This window comes from Lissotriton vulgaris, chromosome 1_2 (genome assembly GCF_964263255.1).
Source record: "Lissotriton vulgaris chromosome 1_2, aLisVul1.2, whole genome shotgun sequence".
Lineage (NCBI taxonomy): Eukaryota > Metazoa > Chordata > Amphibia > Caudata > Salamandridae > Lissotriton > Lissotriton vulgaris.
Window position 1 is genome coordinate 106,826,016 of NC_141686.1, and position 21,725 is coordinate 106,847,740.

General features: G+C 43.1%; 1 protein-coding gene across 4 annotated transcripts in view; it reads right to left on the reverse strand.

The window, feature by feature from the left end:
- The window catches only part of BCL2L14 (BCL2 like 14), a 303,081-nt gene extending 282,770 nt beyond the window's left edge, over positions 1 to 20,311 (reverse strand). For 2 of the 4 annotated variants that reach the window (XM_086952931.1, XM_086952929.1), the window contains exon 1: positions 20,203 to 20,295. The gene's annotated coding sequence lies outside the window, so the exon portion shown is untranslated. Of the gene's footprint in view, positions 1 to 20,202 lie in introns of all 4 variants that reach the window. The other 2 variants (XM_086952930.1, XM_086952933.1) reach the window with 2 other exon arrangements.
- Between the last annotated feature and the right edge of the window lie 1,414 nt (positions 20,312 to 21,725).

Below are 21,725 nucleotides of genomic sequence, written 5' to 3' on the forward strand. Positions count from 1 at the left end.
GGGGTGCAGTTCAGTGCTGTCACCAGTTTCGTCAGTTCCTGTACCTCGGGACGGTTCTTTGTCGGTGAGATTAACAGGAATTCAGTTTTATGGGCATTTAGTTTCAAATGGTTCGTAGTTAACCACTGTAGAGCTCTCTTTAGTGTCTTGTTCATTAGGTCAATGTCATCTCGGGAGGCGATCTTTATGTATATTTGCGTGTCATCTGCATACATGTGATAGGGTATCTGTGATCCCCGAAGGATCTCCGTAAGAGGTTCAACATATAGGTTGAATAGATCTGGGGATAGTGTTGAACCTTGTGGGACCCCGACGGCAGTCTGGTCTGTTAGTAGCTTGTTGATGAGGAGGGGGGGGGGGGGGGAGTAAACTATTACCCACCTACGGATTAAGAAAAAAGGTTGATTGAGAATGCTGGCAATGGATGATTAAAAGGCAAGTGAGAAATTGTGTACAGCATACAAGCTTGGATAAGATATTGAAATGCAAAACACAACCCATGGTTGTAAGAGAACAAGCTACTGGCCCTTGGGTAGACAATGGTTGACATTTTGGGACCTGTAAAGATCAAAACGTGCGACAGATATGTTGTCTGTATGGACATGTTTTCTCGGTCGTCAGAGATCAAAATAGTGAATTCGTAAAGATTTTTTTTTTAAAATAGTGAATTCGGTTAAGTCTAGTGTAATTGTCCAATTTTTAGAAGAACTGTTTAAGAGGGAATGCTTCCCAGCATCTTTTCTAACGGACAATGGGGTGCAGTTCACAGTGTGTGGTGGAATCTTTCTTAAAGCAGGGGGTGCAAGACTTAAGAAAGCTGCACCTCATCATCCCGAAAGTAACAGTGTTGTGGAGAGCTTCATAAAAGTGCTAAAGGAATGAGAGTATCCCTTAACTCCGCACTCATCAAAAGGGATCACTGTTTCAGCTCCTCAGAGGCAGGATTCCCATCAGTGAATTGATTTCGGTATGGGTAAATGAGAAGAGTATGGTGGTAGATGAACAGTTGACATGGTAGAAGGCTGGCGTGAAAGAGAAAATGATGAGGAGGAAGTGCCTGTATGACGCACGCAAAGTGGTGAAGGCTAATGCGGTCTAGGTTGGTGACCGGGTAAAAATGTAATCTCCCAGAAAGGGCAGTGGAATTTTTAAGTTCAGTCATCCCTTCAAAATAATCAAGGTGTTAAAAAATGCTGCCAGGACAAGTCATAAGGTCTGGAATCTTAAGAGTGGCCCCATTTCACCCTGTGGAAGATGCCCCGGCGACCACAGGTCCTAATAGTGCTGGGTTGGGCAATATGCAATCTAAAGTCTATTCAGAAGTGAGACCGCAACAAAAGGGCTCCCTTACACCTCGAAGACTATATTTAAAGATTGAGGTGCAAGTAAATCTTTTTGTTTTATAGGTCTAGTTTCCTTATATTTCAGCTAAGTTTTGTGTTACATCACGGTGGGTCTCTTGTTTGCCAACATTGGGAAGAGAGGTGTGTGTGGCAATCTGGATTTACCTGTACATATCTGTGCCTTAATAACATCCTGTGTTCTTGCAGTGACATGTGTTGGAATTTATGGTTTGTTGCTAGGGTGGGATTGAGAGTGTTCAAGGTTAGTTATAAGCTGGTGTGCTGTGGCTGGCTGGGGTCTCTGATGTCTCGAACGTAATAAATCTCTTATCTCAACCGATGAGACTCTGAAGCATCCTTCAAGTGGAACGGAGGACGTGTCCTTGCACTTTTGCTTGCAAAGTTTCCAACGTTGGAATATTTGACTGATTATTTGAATTTAAACAATTGACGTCAGTGGGATGAAGAGCACACAGTGTCTTTACAGGTAGCTTCAGTGCTCTGACGGGACGTGGATTGGTTACCAGAGCGTCATTTAGGTGGTGGTTCTTTACAGCAGTGATTAACAGCAGGCATGTGGTACGAAGCACCATTTAAGAGAACAAGTTTGTCATTTTTACTGGGGGATTGTGACAATATGTCTGAAGAGGTGATGGACTAGCTGTCAGCTGTGGTTAGGAACGGCAGTAATGAAGTTTAAAGGTCTACATAAAACAATTTATATTTATTATTGGAGCTTTAGACAAGGTAAGAGCTATACTATACTGTCCTGTTATTTATGGATGTGCTATATAAAAACAGGTTATCGTTACTACTGCTGAAGACTCATGTGTGGGACATGTGGGCAGTGAGAAAAGCCTGCACTTTGAGGTGTTATTATTTACAGTGCTTTGAGATCAAAGAGGTGGGGCGTGGCTTAGCACCCGCGGAAAATGGCAGTGTCTAGGTGAGGCGCTCCGACGGGACCGGGAGTTTCTGCACTACACTGCAGTCACCTGCGAAACCAAAACACGGACAGGACGTCAGAAGATGCATTGAGCATCTTGAGACTTTCAGTGCTTCTTAAATAGTCAGGATAATGCTGCCTTTTATCAAGTGAGTTTCTTGAGCGGAGACGCATTATCACGGCCGCCATCTTAGGATCTGCATCAAAGGCGGCATTTCTCAGGAGCAAGGAGGTACCGGTTATTGAGTCCTTCATAGCTTCCTGACTGATTTCTATAGCATGTTCTGCCTGTATGCGTTTTAATGCACATTTCCTAGATTTTCTTTATTTTTTTTCTGAAGGCAAAAGGTCGTTTGGGGTTTTAATACTTAATTTTTCCTGACTAGAGGAGAACCTTGTCGGACATTTTGCGCACCCTTCCCCATATATATGGCGCAATCAGCTTCTTAATCATATTGAATGTTGGTCACTTATGACTCTTGCATTATATTTACAGCCTCAGCTACTATGGTTTCCACAATAATGACTCTTTATTTCTTGTTTTATACCAAGCACGGCCAGAACTATGAAATTGACCTTTTCTACCATTGCAGCATATTTTGTATAAATTTCACATGGTTCTTTCCTCCTATTTGCATATTACTTCAGAGTCATAAATGTTATGCCTTTTTCTCCCTGAAAGGTGTGTTGGCTCTATGGGCAGAACGAAAGGAGCGCCATCTACGAAGCCGCAACCGAAGCATATTTTTGTCAAAAATGTCAACATTTTCACTGCTAACTAAAATTGGAGGACTCTCTGCTGGCTATGCCACATTCCTCGATGGCAGATGTGGATCCCTCACCGGCGCCCTCTTGGAAGACTGTTACTAAACGCCTAAAGCAAAACCCTCCTTCTCTTTGTACAATCAGTCTCACCAGTATCCACGGAGAGGTTGCTGGATGAAATAAGGGCCCTTTATGGAGCAGACTAACTCTAAACTACAAATCCTCACAGACATTTGGTCTCAACTTGACACAAGAGTCACTGCAGTTGAACAAAGTAGGTCCTCATTAAGAGATACTAATTCAAACGTATCCCAGCTTCAGTCTCAAGTTCCGATGCTCCAAAAACAGATTGAGGACCTTGAAAATCGTAACAGGAGGAACAACCTGAAAGTTTATGGTCGGGCAGAGGGAATTGAGGAGTCGGAACCCCTCACCTTCTTTAAATCTTTTCTTCCCAAAGTACTACACCTACCAGAGAGCACAGTACTCAATATTCAAAGAGCACACAGATTAGGTCATCCTTCTTCTAACACTTCACCCTCACAAAGACCTAGAGGATTTATCATATACTTTCAGGAATACACAGATTTGTTATTGGTGTTATCTGCAGTCAAATCTTCTCAGCGGATTACTTGGTCTGGTTCAACTTTATTTTTCGTGCAAGACTATGCTCAAGCCACTGCCAACAGGCGTAAAGCATTTCTCAATTTTAGACCAGCTCTTCGATCAATGGGTGCTCGCTATGGTCTTTTTCATCCCTGTTTATTCAAGGTTACATACAATAACAGGACAACAACGTACGAAGACCCAGTTAGGTTACAAAGCTTCATTAATTCATGTAACCCAAATGCCATGGATGTCTTGCAACCGCCTGCTTTGAGCAATACTTGACTTTGACATATTGAAATTACTTAGTACCCAATTCTTCATGGATTGATTGTTTAGCCGCCTTTTCAATCCTTTATCTATTTAGGGTTAGTTTTCCATATATACACACACCATTCACAAGTTCTTTGGATTTTAACTTTCTACCTTGCAGGTTTCTTGATCATAAGGATTCTCATTTTTTATCACAAAGAAACCTAGGGGTCTAGTACAGAGGGATATACGAAAAGCCTCAATCCAAATCACGTTGGATGGACATGGCAAACATTAGGAGTGAGGTAAGCAAAAATGGTTGTGAATAGAACCCGCTCGGTTCTTAGGATACCCATCAAACTATTGTATGATCAATTTTATCATCTGGTCATCCTACAGTGGTAATACGTCTCTAGATCATGGAGACCAAATCTTACCCTGTTAGAGAGCGGGATCACTGCCCACAAGCATTTGGTGACCAGTGAAAATCCAAAATGGGTAAGAGTGCAGTGTAAAAAAAGGGAAGTGGCGAGTATAAAATAGGATAGAGGACAGAGCAATAATTTTATTAGGAATATGCCCTCTCCCTAATTAAAAACAAAACGAACAGTGCAAGAATGCAGTATGGAACAAATCACTGCTTTAATGACCAAATCTTACCCTGTTAGAGAGCGGGATCACTGCCCACAAGCATTTGGTGACCAGTGAAAATCCAAAATGGGTAAAAGTGCAGTGTAAAAAAAGGGAAGTGGCGAGTATAAAATAGGATAGAGGACAGAGCAATAATTTTATTAGGAATATGCCCTCTCCCTAATTAAAAACAAAACGAACAGTGCAAGAATGCAGTATGGAACAAATCACTGCTTTAATGGCCATTAAAGCAGTGATTTGTTCCATACTGCATTCTTGCACTGTTCGTTTTGTTTTTAATTAGGGAGAGGGCATATTCCTAATAAAATTATTGCTCTGTCCTCTATCCTATTTTATACTCGCCACTTCCCTTTTTTTACACTGCACTTTTACCCATTTTGGATTTTCACTGGTCACCAAATGCTTGTGGGCAGTGATCCCGCTCTCTAACAGGGTAAGATTTGGTCTCAATGATCTAGAGACTTATTGCCACTGTAGGATGACCAGATGATAAAATTGATCATACAATAGTTTGTGTCATAATTTTTTATTGGAGTGATGGGTATCCTAAGAACCGAGCGGGTTCTATTCACAACCATTGACACTTCCTCATGTTCAGATTTTTGCTTACCTCACTCCTAATGTTTGCCATGTCCATCCAACGTGATTTGGATTGAGGCTTTTGTATATCCCTCTGTACTAGACCCCTAGGTTTCTTTGTGATAAAATGTATTGATTAGGGGGTATAACCTGGGCTAGGTCTTTAAACTCCCCTATGACCCTTTCTTCACCTTATTGTTATAATAACATAAGGATTCTTACCCAATTTGATTAGGATAGTTTGTTTTACTTCCAATTCGAGTTTTGTTACTCTGCTGGTCCGCTACGTTTTTATTGTTCTCTTATTAGTATTACGTTTTTGACATCTTCCTTATTCATTGTTGTCCTCTGTTACCATGGATTACATATAGTTGCTTCCCCATACTAGTTAACTAGTCCAATGTTATTTATATTGTTTTGCCTTCAGTTTCTTTTTGTATCTAATTAGTTATCCTAGGCTATTTTATAATTATATTATTCTTCGCCTTTTACAGTTCTATTTATTTTCTGGCGTGGTGTCTCTCTGGCCTGGTTGGTCTTCCCTGGATGGTTCTCCGCTCCATGTGGTTCCACCCAACCCCACATTCCGGTTTAGTTTTTGTAGGCATGATTTGTGTATTGTCTTTTGTTCTGTCTTTGGTTTTACATTTCTTTTCCTTCTCTTCTCAGAGTGTCTTTAATACTTCTCTCTCTTTTCTCATCTCTAAATTGTTATCTTTAGTTCTCATAACACATCCAAACATTTCCCTTTTGTATTTCTTTCGCTATATAGGTATCTTCTCTCCCTCATGGCTTTGTTCTACCAGAGCTTTTTCTCTGAAACCAACCGAATACTATTTTTCTCCTTTCTGGCTCTGGATTACTCGGTTTGCGTACTTTTTTCATCCTGTTTCTCACAATCTTTTCTTACGCTTCACTATATTGGACTGTCAATATCTCCTGTTATTTATGCTTTTAATTCATATGCCATTGAAATTAATTTCATGGAACATTAGGGGATTAAACTCTCCTAAAGAGACAGAGTGTTTTAACTCACTTGGCCAGGCTAGATGCAGACATAGCCTTCTTGTAAGAGACACAGAAATTGAATCTTTGAAATTAAAAAAAGGTTGGGTGAGGGAAGTATATTTTTCTCAAGGTGATGGTAAACTAAATGGGAGTAGCGATCTTATGTTGTAAATCTTTTCCAGTTACATTTATTTCACAAGAATCAGATACAGAGGGTAGATGGTTAAATGTTAAATTATCATTAAGAGGTGTTCCAGTTTCTTTCCTCAATGTCTATGCCCCCACTGGAGGGGATGCCTCATTTTGGCCCACATTGGCTAAACATCTTTCTAGCTGTATGGAAGATAATTTTATATTAGCTGGAGATTGTAATCAGGTGTTTGATCCTTTCATTGATCGGAATTCTAGTTTGTCTTTCGCTCCCAAAAAACCGCACAAAACTTTTATACACACCATCAATCATTATAATCTCCTTGATGCGTGGCGCCTACGCAATCCGACCACTAACGAATATACATTTTTCTCCCCTGTACATCAAACTCAATCGAGAATTGATTATGTATCCCATACTATCTTGCAATCCCTTACACATGCTGAAATTGGTCCCATTCTATTATCAGACCATGCACCGGTATCGATTGGATTTAATACCCAAAATTAATGCCCCAAGAAGATAACACTTCTTTTAGACCCAAAGTTTACTGCCTCTTTCATCTCCTTCTTTAATGATTACTTTGAGATAAACCAAAGAGAATCCTTACCAATCCGACTATTTGGGATGCTTTTAAAGCTGCAGCAAGAGATTTCATTATTAATTTTGTTGCAAAAATACGTAAGATCGCATGTAAAAAAAACAGATCTCCAAGACATTAAGAAACGGGATCACTCATATTAGGTCTCTAATTCGAAAGAATGTTTAACGGCTCTTTTAAATGCTAAATTGTCATTTAACAAGAAATCAACAGAGGACGCTTCACTTTACTTGTTAAAGTCCAGCGCAAAGTTTTATGGTGGTAAAAACAAGGCAAGTAAAATACTAGCAAATTTAAAATTTAAGCATAACAAATTAAATATTCAATCTGTTTAGGACGAGCACAATGTTTAAAACTTAAGGATGCTGAAATTTTGAATGAGTTCTCCCTTTTTTACAAATCATTATATGCATCGGAAACCCATCCTACTGACCACACTTGATCACAGTTTTTTTCAAACATTCAAAAATCCCAACAGGATCTTTTTCCCCTAGAAGCGGATCTCAATCAACAAGAGCTTTTAAAAGCTCTTCATACCAGTGGCGGCTGGTGACATTTCAAAGTGGTGATGCGAAAACATTTGTGGATTAGTCATTCTGACATTATGGAGGTTCTGGGGGGGTTCCCACACCCCCATGAGATATTGTTTAAAAGAGGGTGTGGCAAATAGTGCATTTTAATGAAGTTTGAGGAAGCAAGGTGGCTTATAATGCACGTTTTATTTAGGGATCACAGCAGGTAACACATGTAGGCCACAGCACATGCTTGGCTGCCCCCTTCCCAAACTCAGAATGCTTAAGTATTTGCCAATGCATAGGACCTGAAGAGAGCATTGGGCAATGTCAAACCCATGGGATTCTGATAGCGTGTTTGAAATTGCATATAATATTTTTGCTTTCAGCACTATATTTTTGGATTCTACAATTTAATAAGTGGTTAGATGTCTCAGAACTCCAAACGGCAGTGAAAAGGCACATAAAATCAATGAGTAAGAGCAAACACAGAGCTGGCAACTAAATAGATGTTCTGTCCAGCACTGGTCAGAGGAGGAACGACTTGGTAGACCGGGTAGTACAATATCTACGCATTCAGGCATCTTATTGAAGCCCCAGACCCCTTTCTAATGGTACATTGTACAGCAAGCTGCACCAGTCCCTCCCCCAAGCACCATTAGATTAATATTTGCAACACGCTCCATTGTATGTATCATTTTCTTCAAGATAGATTCGCATTGTATTTCATTTCCAGAGGAATGACTCAATGCGATAATAATGCGTGCGAATGGCATTGTAAGGCACCTACTGAACACAAAGGCCAGTCTGCCTTTCATTCTTCAGTAACATGACGTCTAATAATTGTCACACCAACTGCATGAGACAACGTGAGGTGTACAATAGGTGAATATTTTTCTTAATCTGTCTTTTCTTCTGTGTCAACATAAAAATAATATGAATGGATAACAAACACTTTGTGAGCCTAAAATATTTCCACATAATTCTTCATCAAAGGTGTGTGAAAGGAATGCTTCCTAACTTTCCCCGGAATCTGTATTTCATATTTCCATCAAGCAGCCTTAGAGCAGATGTTAGTTTTAATAATGCGCACATTTGACACAACCCACAGTGGGTCATGACGGCCACTCGTCGTTGGCAATAAAACGAGAAACCTGGCAGTATTGACAGTAAAGCAAATACTGCCAGCTTTATCTATGTTTCATTGCCCAGGACGAGCTGCCGCCATACTGCATTTTGGAAAATATTAAATGTGCGCGTTAGTGTCGGAGGCTGCTTAATAGAAATATGAAAATACCAGGGAAAGTTAGAAAGCTCGAAAACAACAGCCAATACACAAACACAATTTAAATACAATAAATCATTTGAATACATTGTATGGTGTCGGAGCACAAAAAAAATAAAACCGGCCTGCTCAAAGTCTGATCAGACCGGTTTTATTTCTTTAAAAAAGGGACGATTTCTTTCTTTTAAGAGCCCTGATCCAATAACTAATGACACGTTTAGCAAAACGAATGATGCTGCGGATCCCGTACCGCGACGACTCTTCCTGTCAATAAGAGTGAAGCACAGTGGCAGAGCTCTCACTTTGGTGGTTCGTCCAGTCCACCCGTGGCATCTTCTTGGCAGTCTGATAAATGTGTACGGGGACCGGACTCGGAGCTTGTAGCTGGAGGCACGGAGCGACCCCTCAACAGAATCCCAGTGTGATGTGAACCGTAATCTGCTTCTGGGCACGCAGCACGGTGCCCACAATAACACCATAAACTGGGGATGGGGGGGGTGACAAGAGCACGATGCACATGGAGGAGAGGCTCTTGACTGCGGTATGATACTTGGGGCATGGGGCTTACTGTGCCTTGAGCATGATACACACGGAGGGACTGGTGGCAGCCTGTGATGAGAGTCTGGACTCTGGAGAGTGGAAACATAAGACATATGACATGCAGCACGGCACCCCAGTATGATGCCACCACCCACACACACCGGTCCGTCCGCACACACCCGCACTGATTCTAACTGTAGTGAGTGACTGTCTGACCTTGAGCATGATACACACGGAGGCCAGAATCTGGACTCTGGAGAGTGGAGACATAAGAATAAGACATATGACATGCGGCACGGGACGGCATCCCAGTATGATGCCACCACACACACGCACACCGGTCCGTCCGCACACACACGCACTGATCTAACTGTAGTGAGTGACTGTCTGACCTCCATCGCATCAGTCAGACAGTCATGAAAAAAACGTACGTGGTTTCATCAGAAGTTCAGAACTGACAGTCACAGACTCACACTGTTCGTCGTCACTCGAAGAAGACAATGACTGCACAGGCACGAGTCCCGACGTCTGAGTCGGGAGGTCTATGCCTACGCTCACTCTCCTCGTGACTCTGTTGGTGGTGGTGGTGGTGTTGTTGTTGTGGCAGTCCACAGCGGCCAACGCGGGCCAATGGCCACATGTGATTGGCCAGACAGTGCGGCAGGCCCAGCCAGCCACGCACGCGCGGCAGCACCATCATCGTGCACGTAACTCAGCCAATCCTGGCGCAGCATTAATAACGCCACTGCGCCAGGATTGGCTAAAGAGCAGGGCTAATACTGCCCATAATGAGACCCGGCTCCCCCGGTCTCTGCCTGTGTGACGGCTAGGGGAGGAGGGAAGGGGCTACTGCGTGTGTGCACATGCAAGTCATAAAAATGACTTGTCCTAAATGCGCACACTGCTGCTGCCCTCCCTGCCACGCTGATAATCACAGTGAGTCACATGCTGCCAGCCTGCCACTCACTACCGCAGGCCCGCCCCCCACACCCTTCCGCGATCACGTCACTATTGTGACTCCGGCCTCAAATAAACCATTATGACTGTCGGCAGTTGTTGTATTCTTGTGCGCTCATACATTTTACTTTTTGCGCAGTGTCAGTGACAGCAGTTGACGGTCGTCCATGGCTAGTGGGGCAACGCCCAAACGCCCCCAATGGACGAACCGCCACTGCTTCATACCTTGAAAAGAGACAAAGCACCTGGTCCAGACGGATTCACTGTTTTATCTCCATTTCTCTACTCTTTTAATACCTAAATTGCATTTATTCTTCAAACAACTCAACTGGTTCTTTTCATCCCAAAAGAGGGTAAAGACTCATTGTAAAAATTATAGGCCCATTTCCCTGGTCAACATGGACTATAAAAAAAAAAAATCTAAAACCTTTCCATACGATTAGATTCATACATCGAAACTATTAGAAAAAGAACAATTCAGCTTCCTTAAGGGGAGGTTTATAACAGAGAACATAAGACTTTTCTTTAATGTCCTATCCAAATCATCTCACTTGAATCACCCTTTAGCAGCAATTGCGCTGGATGCTGAAAAGGCTTTCGATAGAGTTGAATGGAAATGCTTATTTTATACCCTCAAATGGTTTGGCTTTGGCCCCAATGTTTTTAACTTAATTTCTCTCCTTTATTCGGACCCTCAGGCCGCTGTTTGCACCAACGGGTTTATTTTTTTATTTAGGTAGAGGGGTACGTCAAGGATGTCTTCATTCCCCCTTTTTATTTAATTTGGCTTTGGAACCTTTTTAACCAAAATACGTCAGAATCCAAATATACATGGATTTCAAACGCCCATATTAAACTAGTGGCCAACGCCGATGATATGTTACTTTTTTTGTCAAAACCAAATGACTCAGTTCCAGCTTTTTTAACAGAAGTTAAGTCTTACTCTCTCAGCTCTGGGTACAAGTTAAATAATGACAAATGTGAAATTCTGCCCTTGACGAAATACACTTTTAGATCTGATTTCATTGCCTCTAAATTCTTTTGGTCTAAATCATATTAAATCTTTAGGTTTATATTTTACACCTTCAATTTCAGGCACGGTACTCTTATGCATGAATAAATGCATTCAAATACTTTCTGAACTAGCCTCTAAATGGCATCCCCTTTATCTAACCTGGTGGGGCTGCTTAGATACCATAAAAATGATGTTGACACCCATAGTTTTATATTCTATTTTTAATTTACCAGTTGCAATTTCCGCCAAATTATTTAAGAAAATGAATTCTATTTTATCCTCCTTTTTATGGAACAAGAAACCTCTAATGTCTATATTAAAATTAACAAGACCCAATACAGAAGGAGGTGTACATTTTTCGGACTTCCAAACCTACCAGAAAGCCTTCCTTTAACACCAAGCATCTCTTTGGTTGCTTGACTCTACAGACGACTGCCCTCTTTTAGACTATATTAGAAGGCTGTTTTTTTTTATCTCCCTTCTCATTCCAAGAGTACCTTTCCTTCTCACCTTTCCTTCTCATGTAAGCCACAATCAGTTTCTACTCCAATAATAAAGCATACTTCCAAACTTCTTGATTTGCCTTCCACTCAAACTTCCATTACCGTAGATTCTTTCCTTGACTCAACAATTTGGCACAATAAAAACTTTATGATCCGAAATAAGCCCTTTTATTGGAAAACTTGGAGAAACAAAGGTTTAATATGGGTTCATCAATTCTTCGTCCTTTGATACTCAGCCAATTATTTAACTTAACAAATCTCCTTTATACATAAATAAAACTTGCTAATAAAAACATGTTGGATACCTATGATCAACTCCGAGCGTCACAGGATACCTCCATTACCCCACAGCCCTCTTCAAATCTTCATACATTATTAAAAAGAGTCTACCCAAAGAATCCACTGTTTATAATTATTTACGAGATACTGATTTGGTCAGACAAAAGACTAAAATAGAAGAAACATGGGAACGGGACCTTGATACATGCTGGCCGGTATCACTTTGGAAAGAGATATCGACTAAGATACGTACATCTTGTAGGGCATCAAACACTACGCAAACCTTATTTTTTGTTTACAACAGACTCCTAATTACACCAGCTAACTTAAGTAAAAGATTCCCCACCACATCAGATTTATGCTGGACTTGCTAGTCTCCCACTGCTGATTTATTCCATATGCTTTTTTCTTGCTCACATGTGCACACTTTTCGGAAGCAAGTATTGTCTCAAATTAATTTACTTTTTAATACTAAATTTCCTTTCTCTTTTTCTCACATTTTCCTATGCAGCCTCTCCGCTATTTGGGATGATGTCCGGCTCAGTGTTAAATTATTGACTTATTATTAGCAGTCGCTTTTCAGCAAATAACCATTAACTTGAAAGACTCTACAAAAATTTCTTATAAGGCCTGGTGGTACACAGTTTGCCATAATCATAGATTGGATACTGCATTTGTTTATCCTATTAATTTGGCGACGAAACTCCTGGATTTATGGTCACCTGTTACAACATATTGATGTTTGTGCCAAACGAAGTTCTATGTTAAAACCATCTCAGCGGGAAGTTCTTAAACCACCTTGATTCTCCTAATGGCTCAGTTAATTTCTTCTTATCTCCCAATGGTATCTTTGTAAACATCCTGTTTGAACATCGAAATTAAAAAAAAACCGAGATAAGAGTCCAATATCTGTCCTTGAATTGTAAAAGCTTTAATTGTATGGATTTATACTTCAGATTGTATGTTATACTCAGACATCTTATTTTCTTTTTGAACTGAAAAAGATCAAAGAGGTGCAGTTGAAGCCCTACATACAAATTGATTGCTGGGGGGGGGGCTCTCCTGTGCCAACAGGGAGACGGGGTTTTGCCGTGAGTTTATGGTTTCCAGCTGTACTGTTACGAGGTGCAGTTTCTGTTGTCTTGTGCTGCCCCTGCTTCTTGCAAGAGCTCTGCGCTAACGTGGTCTGCAGCCTTGGGTGCAGTGTGAGGTGTGTGCTGAGAAGGCAAGCTTCTCTCTGGAGCCAGGAGGAGCCCTGAAATGGCAGCAGGGAACGGGACATGCAGGTGGTGCGAGTCACGTCGGGGAAATGAGTGTCTACTATGGCAAACTTCACGGTTGGGGGTTGGATACCAGGCAGTGCAGAGGAGGACGGATGGGTAATGAGGTGCAGGAACAAAGCAGATAACCATTCACTCCAAGTCTTATCCTATAAAGCAATCCATTATTAAATGGCAGAATCAGAGCTATGGCTTGGGGCACATAGTGTATATATACACACACACAGAAAAAAATAAAGGTTAAGGTAACGTTATAGTTCGGTGATAATTTCACACACAACATAACATTTTAAACATACAAAACCACTAAAATTCACCAGTTATGGTTATCTCAAATAACTATAACTCGTGTCAATTTTCTGATCTATAATGTAATTGCAAAAAAATGCAGTAATATTATCAGTGATGTCATAGAAGATATCATGACTGGTGTAATATGTGGGGTAAATAGCAGTGCAAGGTGAGGGTGTGAGCTATAGTTAACTTAGGGTTGCTGCAAATAACTATAAATGATGAATCAGTGGTTTTGTACATTGAAAATGTTACGTGGTCACTGAAACTTTAATCTAACTAGAATGCTACATTAACTTGTTTTTTTCGTGAATTTCTAGTTGTTTTTTTAACAAATGTTTTATTACCATACATAAAGCCACCCTTCCTTTCCCAGACGCGAACGGCCAGAGGTCAGGCCCTGCGCTCAACTCCACGCAGGCAGCCAATCCCGCGCTACGTAAGGCCTTTGGCCATGTGCAGGGCAGGATTGGCCGCAGTGCCTGGCCTGTGGCAAGACACTGCATCCAACGGATTAGCACAGACCAGCTCCCCAAACCACTTTGTGCTGCAGGGAGCCCCTCCCTGACAAAAGTGGTCACGGGAACACAATCTCCGGGGGCAAAAATAATATTTGCAAGAGGGAGGGGGCACCTGCCCCCCTTACAAGAGACACAAGGGGCCAAATCTCACTTTAAGGGGAGGGAGGTGCTCAGCCCCTCTCGTCTAGCCACTATAGCCCAATGGACCATGCTCGCCAGGAACTTTTTTTATTTTTTAATAAAGGGTGGGGCACTGGGGAGCACGCTGTCCTCCTCTCCAAGCCGATACCGCCCCCCAAGGACACCCAGCAAACAGTACATTGTAGTCTCAGGGGGAGCCTCAGGCCCCCCTCCACCCCAGCTGGTTCCCCATTTATTTCATCTTGGGTGCTGCGGGAGCTGGCATTGTTCCATCCCAGGGGAGCAGCTGTTTTTGCTAGCGCCTACTAGGCAGGACCAATGAGAGTTTCCCTGTTAGGCAAGGAAATAAAAGTCTGGGAGCATTTTTAAAGAAGGAACGCGGGCAGGGATGGCATGTCTGTTTCTACTCATAAGAAGCTTTAAAAATGCTTCCCCCAGGTGGACATTTCCAGTAAGGAGCGGAAGTAGAAGTAAAAAGAAATTTGAAAAGTTGCGTGAAAATTCACCAAACGGAGTTTAGAAAAAGATGACCCGAACTAGAACTACGCAGTGGTAACTGCCACTGGGTAACATGTAATCCATAGATTAGGTATACTAATTCTTCATCTAAACCCCTCTCAAATCCTACCACACAGTAGCCTAACCCACCGACTCCTAAAACATATTCCCTTTAATTTTATTATTTACAGTATTAAAAAAAAAAACACGACTTACCTATGTGGTAAAATTATACATTTCAGCGTTGTACAATGACAGAAGATGATACCATGGAGCTTACTTGAGTGGGAATGGTAAGCAGGGATTAGAAGAAGAGCTTTAAGTGGGATGAAAAAGTAAGGGGGCAGTCTTTAAAAGGCCCATGGCCTATATAATTAAGGGTGCGGCTTAAACACTTTGATTACATTTCTGTGATTTTAGTAGTGTGCTACCTCTGGTAGTGTGCCTTTCTATTATTTATCTAGCTGTATAGCAAACAACTGACATACACCTAAAACCACCCAGTACTACTGGCTTAGTCAATGGTTGTTAGCTTATTTAAATACATGAGTAACAATGATTTTGTTGTGAAAAATTAATATTGAAAAAGTTTCAATTATGAGACAATTACACATCACCAAGTGCTGTTGAAGGGTAATGGTCTTCGGAAAGTCTCAAGTACTCCAGTTATGTTCACACTATGATAGACGTGTGCCCTTTTTCTCTTCACATCTCTTCCATCTACATATCTTTCACCTCATCTATTTTCTCTTCAGAAACCTTTTTTTTTCACTCCCTCCTGAATGCACTTCCTTGTATCTCTTTCACTTCGCCACCCTCCAAGCACATATTCACCTGTAAGCACTGCATTTTATTTCACTTTCACCTTGTCAATATTTCGACAGCTGTGAACATACACATTTCAGAGTCATAATTGCAACTGAAAACGTGTCTATTGGTCTGGGCGCTCTACAGAGGCCAAAGATTGAATGAGCATGCATTCTCATTCTGAACACAATTCTGTCCAACTGACAGCCAAAGTGAGTTACTTGCACTGCTTTCAGACTCAACTCAAAAGCTCCCAAATGGGGTCCCTTATAAGCATCTAAAGGCGACTCCGTTCAAAGTATGCACTATAAAAGAGTAATGACCAACGTGAAAAAATACAGAAACAGCCTGGAGAACGCAAGTTTAATAAAAAAAAAAACTTGAACTACAAACAGAAACCAACTCGCTAACTAACGTTTTACATTAACTGATCACAAATTGGATCATGGTTTTGCCAGTAAAGTTAAGTATGTGAATATAGGGCCCGAAAGGAACCCGCTTCGATGTCCGTTTTTAATTTCCAGCGGCTCTTAGATCAGTCGGACCCAATCGACATAAAGCCCCAATTACAGGTTCCAGAGTGCAAATAAAACGCCAAGCCTAGCTACTCACACATGGACTTTGAAACTTAGAAGGTATGCTTGCTTGCGTCAAACTAAGGTCTCGACGATAAAGGGAATCAGGCCGGTTTTAGAGGGTGAGTCGGGTGGGCCAGGCCCACCCAAACATGAGCGTTGGCCCTCGCAGTGAATCTGCCGCTGATGTACAACAGCAATAAAAACTGTTCAGATAACTTGTGATTTACGATCCTGCTGCAGACAACCATTTGTCTGTTGGTAGTTTTTAAATACAGATAAACTGAATTTTATGGGAATAGCTCAGTGGGTTACTACCTCTGTCACAGATATCATTGTGTCACTTGCAGTTCAGAAGTTACTATCCTAACATAGGACAGTGACCTATGAACGGTCATCAAAGAGCTGCATACAAACTTCGCTTTTTTGTGTTGTGATCTAGTTAGAACTTCTCTATTCTTAGGTTACTAAAAAGAGTTTGTTTGGGCAGTTATACATTTTTATCAGTAATGCCAATCCCCAACCACTGGAGTACTCTTTAAATCCTGAGTTTCGGCTTCTTCAGACCAAACCGCCCTTAAAATATATTGCCCACCAGTATGGATGAAGTGATTTCAACACCTTGTAATCCTCATTGGCTTATGCGACATTCCCCATAAACTGATTTAGTGTCTCTGTATAATGTGTGCGGTTATGTAAAGCACTGGGACACCCTACACTCATGAGTAGCGCTATACAACCAATGGAATGGATATGAGAGAGGGGCAACGGAGAGATGAGGGGCACTAGTACAGGGTGGCAGCGAGGGAATCCCAGGAAGAGGTCATGGGGTGGGGGAGAGCTACGGAGAGATGAAGGGAGCTGGTGCGAGTGGCAGTGAGGGAGTCAGAGGAGGAGGTCACGGGGTGGGGGGGACTACAGAGGGATGAGGGGCACTAGTGGAGGGTGGCAGTGAGTGAGTACGAGGAGGAGGTCACAGGGTTGGGGGGGGGGGGAGGGGGAACTACAATGATAATGGGCAGTGAGGGAATTTGGAGGAGGTCATGGGGTGTGGGGGAGCTACGGAGAGATGAGGGGCACTGTTGGAGGGTGGTAGTTAGGGAGTCTGAGGAGGAGGCCATGAAGGGGAGTGGCTACAGAGAGATGAAGGGCACTGTTGGATGGTGGTGGTTACGCTATCTACAGTGAAGGAGGTTAAAAAAAAAAAAAAAAAAAACAACTTTTGCACCAGCACTAAAGCACATGCCCTTTCTGTTTATTTAATTAACAGCAGTCCTGTCAAGAGTCACGCATCAGGCGTGACACTAGCGCATTTCAGTGTGGTACTCCGCATTACCGCACTGAAATACATTGTCACGCATATGCAGGTAAACTGTTAAGTGTGGCCGCGCGCTGTCCGTGGCATACTCGCTGTTCCTGCAGCCAGCATGGGGCTCCCAGCAGAGTAAAGGCTGGCTGGTGCTCACTCTCTGATTCTGTCACTGGAAACCCTCTCCTGCTCTCCCGCTCCCCTGGGACTCACAGGAGTCAAGACAGCCCCCGCCTGTGGACAGATATCAGCAGGCGGGACGGGCGGCAAATCCCTGAATTTCCCCGGCCCGTGGTGGCTCACTGCCTGCAGCAGCCAGCGCTGCAGATCAGAGACTGATTAAATCAACTCTCTGCTCCGGTGCCCGATTTATGAATTCAATCCCCCACAGATAAGGAACCTTCCACGTGACGTGTCACAGTGTTCTGTTGTCAAACAAGTGAATGCGATCCAGATGAGAGTGCGCGCCCGCAGCTCCTTGTGGATCCGGCACCATTTCTGTTGTTTCTCCGAAAAGGCCTTGGCGCACTTACTGGCCTGAGACAGACAGAGACGGGAAGCTAGCAGGCAGCTTTGATTTTCCTACAGTCGCCGCCTGCCAGAGTGGCACGTTTTAGTCCAGAGCACCCCCGACCCACATGTGCAGCCTGGTATTCAGGAGATCATGGGGCCAGTCACATTCAAGGCAGTGTGGCAGGACAAGGGAGTCTGACTGCTGTAAAAAACAAATCGAAGTTTTTACAGGTACGTTAAATGGTTTGAGCACAGGTGCTGGGTAAACGCAAGCTACCAGTGCTGTATGTAGCAGTGTCCTATGTGAGTTAGCACCACCGGAGCATTATAAGAGGAAGATAACGGACAGTGAGTGGTATGGGTGGGCCCCTGTTCTGGAACAGCAGGTGGCGCTCATGTGTGGACCCAGGTGCAGTGCTGAGACTTCTGGTTAATGTAATCACTGCAACTGTGTTTGTAACATCATTGACACAGAATTGAACCCTGGTTGATGCATTGGAGATTAGTGACATGTACTTGAAGTGCTACGAAGTCCCGGCCTCTTGCAGCACTATAAATATGCATGCCATTATTTTTAACTCGTATAACACAAGGTGAAAGAAAGGCTGTAATAAAAAATGTGCACTAATATCCAGGGACTATTTAGTGTTTGGCAGGGGCATAACTACACCCCCTCTACCCTCGGAGTGCGACTGGGCCCCTGGCTCCCAGTATTGAAAGTGGCGCCTTAGCAGATATATGACATCGTGTCTGCTGTGTTAAATGTTCAACATTTTCTCTTGTCAGTGAGTTCTCAAACAGAAATGAAAAACAAAGTTAGTTTCTCTTTCAGTTTGACCAGGTCTCAGAGAATCCCGATTTAGGGTATAATCTCTTAGTTGCACTTGCTATGCTATGAGCTTTGTTTTTTAGGCTATTGCGAGCTCACGAATGATCAAATCAATGCCATCTTCAGAGCAGCATCAGTGCCTGCCTGCCTGCCTTTTGCTACTGAAACTGCAGGCACACAGTCTGTTAATGCCCTTCCATTTCTGGTGCTTTGTAGTAGTTTTAAGATCTTTTAAGAGGTTCTCCTTACTCAAATGAGTGTAATTACTGATATTTATATGTATATGTAGTTTCCATCATGTTCACTGCGTGATTTTGCTCGCGAGAAAGTGTCTGTCACTCATAGTTGTTGAAATGTCACTCATAATTCCAATAGTATTATGAAAATGTCACACACAACAATCTGAAACCTTGGCAGCTATGTAACAGCCAGGGGATTAGGACACATGTGGAGCATACTTTAACATGCTTGCTAATTACATTTACTGCTATATTCAATGTTTCAAGTTTGAAGGTGATTTTACTATGGTTTTTTTACAGGGAATAATGAAAGTGGAACTGAATGGTGGCTGATATGGAGCTAGCTCCCAAGACTTGCTGTGATAAAGTGTAATGGAGAGGGGTGGTAGAAACGTGGATAATCAAGCCTGTAGGGGAGTGCGCTGCTGGGTCAGGTGTAGGTAGTAATAAAGAGTATTTCTCCCTGAAGGCTCACACAGAGGGAGCCCGAGTAGAGTCACTTGCTAGATACTCCCACCTTAGAAACCTCCTCTTCCCATCAAAGGGACATTACATTCATTGAAAGAAAAGCACTTTTTGAGAGTGGTTACATTTAGAAAGAGACTTGGAAAAGGGTGCGTTTTACTGTACTTTGTAAGTCTAAAAAGAGATAAAAGGAGGGCCCAGAAGCAGGCCTGGCTAGATATATAAGCGATAAATCGGGCCAGCAGTGGTCCACCCGAATGTACCCTTGGCCCACCCAAACAAAAATTCCTGGTGCCGAGCCTGAAGGGAATACCCAATTGAAAAGTGTTTCAGAAACTTTACCTTATTGAAATACTTTCAGTTTTGCAGACACCCCCTCCCCTATATTCAACGCGGAACCACAGTTCCCTCAAAGCATGTAAGTTTAATTTAAAAATAAACACACACAAAACTTACATCTGAAATACCACCGCGCTTTTAGTCTCCTGCGTCGTAGCGCTACACACCGTAATGTGAAAATTTGCAGGTGCTTTTTAGATACACATAAAGTATGTATTTAAGGAGAGTGCGAGGAAATCTTTCTGAAAGGCACGCGAGACACCTCAAAACAATTTGGAAAAGAACAAAAAACCTATTTGCCGAACTTTATATAACGGTCGGATATCTCAAAGTCCAATGAAGCTCCTTGAAAGACAGAATGTAGAAAAATAGCAGTTTTTTAACCCATTTTCAGCGTCTTACCTGCAGGAAAGAAAAGTACAGGCGCCACCAACTTCCTGGAAACTGTCAGTGAGGAGAGACTCTGAAATACACAAGTGATCCACGAGGGAGGCGGAGCCAGGGGTGGGCGGGGCTTCCCAACCGCCACAAGGGGTGGGACAGGACTGAGGAAAATTGGGCGTTTCACAATGTCTTCTGGCGGTTGTGGATTTAAAGAGACTTTCTCTGCTCCCGTAGTAATTCCACTTTTTTTGTGAGGTTAGTTTGGGGGAGATCCGCCGGGATCCCGGGAGTTTCCCTCGTTGTTAGAGGAGACACGGCCCAGACGGTGAATGCACAAACGAGGATGTGGTGGGCTTTAATTAGGGTGAGCACCTCACTCCGTTTCAGGGACGCAGCTACACGCGCACATGTGGGGGTTGGGGGAGTCTATTAGAGCAACCAAAGTAGGCGGGGCTAACATTACAAACAATAGGTTCAATAAGAGAAAGTGATAAATGCACACCTGACCTGCCAACTCACGTGGTACCACGGTGTGACACGATATCGGCGGGGTGGGGTTCAAAAGTGCTTGGTAAGTACTTCTCTGCGTGAGGCCCCGCCCTCTCCTCACAAGGTGAGATTGTTCTTCAAGTTGGCAGGAATGAAACCATGCAGACGTTCCGGTTTTGCTCAGACAGTCCCTGTGTTTTTCAGAGACTGTCCCAGCACTTTCTGGCAAAGCAAAGACAGGTCCTGGTGTTTTGAGAGTTGGTCGGATAAACCTGCACATTAATCACAGAGTTGTGAAGACTCATGTTTCACCCGGCCCTATTATCACACCAGAGACACAACTTAACTTTACTGAGTCACCTGCTGTGCTGCCTTGCCTCATTCAAGCAGCACTGCAGGATTTAATGGAGGGGTGAATGCGGTCTGCAGAGCCCCTAAACCAGGGCCCAGCTCATCAATAGTCTGACCCTGGAGGTTTTGCCAGCAATGGATAATCAATCTATCAATCAATCAGGAGTTTGTTAAAGCTCGACTATTCACCCGTAAGGGTCTCAAGGCTCTAGGGGTGGGTGGGGGGTGCAGGTTCCATTCCATCAAGGAGGGGGTCTGTCGAAGAGCCAGGTTTTGAGGTTTCTTGCGAAGATGGGGAGCGATGTTGTCTGTCTGAGGTGGAGCGGAAGGGCGTTCCATGCTTTGGCCGCGAGGAAGGAGAAGGAGCGGCCTCCATATCTGGTCTTTCTGGTGCGGGGGACCACGGCGTAGGAAAGCTGGGCTGATCGTAGGGTCCTTTGGGGTGCGTGGAATTTGAGTCGGCTGTTCAGGTATGCTGGTCCGGTGCCGTGGAGGGCCTTGTGTGCGTGGGTGAGCATCTTAAAGGTGATTCTCGCCTCGACGGGGAGCCAGTGGAGTGTGCGCAGGTGCTGGGAGATGTGGCAGTGTTTTGGCAGGTTGAGGACCAGTCTTGCGGCGGCGTTTTTGATGTTCTGTAGCTTGCGGATGAGGTTTTTGTTTATTCCGGCGTAGAGTGCGTTGCCGTAGTCGAGTCTGCTGGT